Raw genomic sequence first — 3,731 nt, forward strand, 5'->3', positions numbered from 1 at the left:
CCTTCTTTCTTTGCGTGAACATTTGGGCGGCACAGTGACGTAGACATGTGGGGGCGTGTTTAAACGTTTAAGGCGTTTTAGGAGGGCGTGGACGAGTCTTAACTTTTATAAAGAATATCTTTTTGGGTTTGATACTTTAGTCTTTGCAACTTTAGGGATCTTATCTATTCACAAACAGCTTGTAACACTCCAAAGAGAAAGGAAAACTTGAAATCACATCATATGACCCCTTTAATTAAATAAAATAACTTCAAGTTTATGTCTCACAATTTCAAGTTTTAAACTCATAATTGAATGTTTATATCTTGCTTTTTTCTTTTCTTGGATTTTATAAAGGGTCAATAAATGTCAAAAAGATTCAGAAACTCACAAGGTTTGAATGTGTCTAACAGAATATGTGTTTACTGTATGCATGTTTCAGTGTATGTGTCAATGTGTCGTTGAAGGTGAAGTGTGTAACTTATGCACCACTAGTGAAGCCAAACAGAAAATAAAATGGAACAATTATGTAAATCCTCCCCCCTAAGCTAAAACAGAGCACTATAGGGAACTGGTAGGAACAGCCATTTTAAACTCATTTCCATATGAAACAAACAATGACACATGGATCTTTGCACAAATGTCACCTTCACACACATCTCAAAAATTTGTTTTGTCTCCTCAGAAGCTTTTTAGATTATTTCTTCAGTCCTTTTGAGGTTTTGTCATGCAGCCCAGCATCAGCTGCATAAAATTGGATCTTTCTCTGTTCGACCATCCCATCAGTAGTAAAGAGAACATACTTCTTTTCCACTCTCACCTGAACCGTCCTCTGACCCCTCAGGCTTTTAGCGTTCAGTATGTCTCATAGTTTATTCATACCTACTCACACAAGAGATAAATAACATGGCGAGAACTTTGAAGGTGCTGCTCAGTCAGATGCTCCAATTCCTTCTGAAAGACACAAAGAAAACAGACATACAAGAACTTTACTTACCATAAGCCATAGAAGGAATTGAATATTCATGTTCTTCACTCTGTGCAGGTTGAAGATGTTTTTTGGTCTTTCCCCAAAGAAACACCCTTAAGGTCAACAAACTAGACAAATTCTACCATGAACATGTTTGTTATATCACAAATCCAATAAGGGTTATGCTATGCATTTAATGTTTCACTTTAAACAGACTGAGTGACTTCCCTGTAACCTGATTGACCATCTGATCTAAAGGCTTCTCCTGCTTGTTGTCCAGATGGGGATCCATGTGTGATGTCATATTATATCAGAATATTCATCTGTATAATAGAGAACTGGATTGCTCATGACGTCATAAAAGTGAAGCCGCTGCGCCGCCATATTGGTATTCCCTAGTATTCCCATACATTCTATAGGAAATCGTACGATTTTAAAGAGAAAACATCACCCAACAAGTCAGCGTATATATCTTAAGTATCCCTGTACATTCTTACAACGCAAACCTCCTGAGCATGTAAATGGTTATTTGTTTAATGTCAGGAATTTCCCCTGCATATTAAAAAAGTTACGTGTCCTATACATTACCGTAGCGAATATAAGATGAACATGATGAACATCAGACAGATAAATCCACAACATATGCAAATGACAAAGTGCTCATGAAATCTGAATAAAGATTTATGCTTTGTATGTAGCCTATGCGTTAATTCGCCTTGTACGTTCACGGTTTATGTAATTATGTTGTTTTTTATTCGTATAGTACGGTAACTGCAAATGTTTTTCTAACAATGATTTCGTTAACAACATTCATTTTATTTGGCAGTCAATGATTTAAACTTCGGTTAAATTAATAATTAATTAAACGCATTAGGCTACTCCTGCAAACTGTAATGCTAAAATGCCATAGAATTTGCGCAATCTTGAGGAGTCTGAAATAGATATTGCCCCCTCAGGACATACAATAATACACACATCATAATAACGTATTCAGAGAAATAAAACTGACTGCATATGCTACGGACTTAAAGACATGAAGCTTTATTTCCAAGATGATAAGTCGTAAGCTCTGAATTTCAGCAGCTATATAGTAAGAGGTTGTATATCCAAATCAATTTCAGATACTAATACCATATATACAGTGGGTACGGAAAGTATTCAGACCCCCTTAAATGTTTCACTCTTTGTTATATTGCAGCCATTTGCTAAAATCATTTAAGTTAATTTTTTTTCCTCATTAATGTACACACAGCACCCCATATTGACAGAAAAACACAGAATTGTTGACATCTTTGCAGATTTATTAAAAAAGAAAAACTGAAACATCACATGGTAGCAAAACGGTGCACACCGGTTTGAGCTTGAATTTGCCCCTGAATACCACTTGACGCCTCTTATGGCGTCATAATGCGTCACGTAAGAGTAGCAACACAAATAGACTACAAAAGACTCTTCGTGTGCTCTTAATTTGGTTTGAAAGCGCATTACTGAGGCATATATAAAGAATGCAATTATTAAACGCATAGAAAAAAAAAACATTGCATAAGACCGTATATCATGTAGGCTACTTAAGTGTGTGCGTGTGTGAACGCGCTATGAATAATACATGATTATTCTGACCTCTTGTGGGGAAGTTACTCAACTGCTGACACAGTTTTAATCATGTTTATATTTTTAAATGAATGAAAGAATAAAAATAATTACAAAATCACGTTCACCCACCTAATAAATATTTAATCTAGATGTCAATTTTATATTAATCCATTGCAGTTCATTTTTATTGTTGTATATATCTTAATTAGGCTTGAAGGTGCATTCTTATCTTGTGGCACAGAACAGGGTTTTCCAAAAAATTTGGTGTAAATGAGAAGTGCAAGAGTGAATGTTAGAAGTTTAGAAATGTCATTATATGTAATAATCCATTCATTTATCATGATTTGAGAGTAGCATACCAAACCAGTCCGTATAAAGTGTGAAATATATGAATAAAATTCTAGCTCCTGCAGGTAAATTACTTTTTCTTTCTTTCTTTTTTTTTCTCCAGTGTTGTAGTAATGGCATTTTACAGTACTGTCATCTCACAGCAAGAAGATCCCTGGTTTGAGTCCTGGCTGAGATAGGAAGCCTTTCTGCATGGAGTTTGCATGTTCACCTTTTGCTGGTATGGGTGTCCCCCACAATCTAACCATATGCAGGTTAGGTGAAATGGATACACTAAATTTCTCCATAATCAGAGAGGGTGTCCCAGCACTGGGGTTGCATGAGTTTCTCATAGTCTCAGTATCACAAGCATTCCTTTAACACACCCATTCAATAACATAACCAAATTTAACTAAAATTGTCAGCTCAATACAATAACTGTCCCATTTCACTTCATCCAGTGGAAATCAGGGTTTTCAATAACACTTTTATTATAATTAAACTTAATTTTGAATTTACTTACCATTTGTATGCATTCATTATACAGCTGATGAAGAAGAGGAATACATTTTGCCAGAAAATACTGCCCATTTAAAAGGTTTATGACGGGAGTGGCTTGTGAAACACTACATTTCCCATGATTCTGATAGTTACAACCCGTTCTCATGAAAGTGCGTATAAATAGTATGCCAAATAAAAACGAAAACTTGTGGTATTGATATGCAAAAATGGACTTTGGCGTTGTATATGCTACGCGATGGGTAGGATTAGGGTTGTGGGGTAGATGCGTATCATAAGTACGCGAAAACTGCGCATCATATGCACTCCAACAAATTTCGTATCATATGCACGCGAAAACTGC

Source organism: Sinocyclocheilus rhinocerous, unplaced genomic scaffold (assembly GCF_001515625.1).
Source record: "Sinocyclocheilus rhinocerous isolate Xijiao unplaced genomic scaffold, SAMN03320098_v1.1 scaffold2834, whole genome shotgun sequence".
NCBI classification, from domain to species: Eukaryota; Metazoa; Chordata; class Actinopteri; order Cypriniformes; family Cyprinidae; genus Sinocyclocheilus; species Sinocyclocheilus rhinocerous.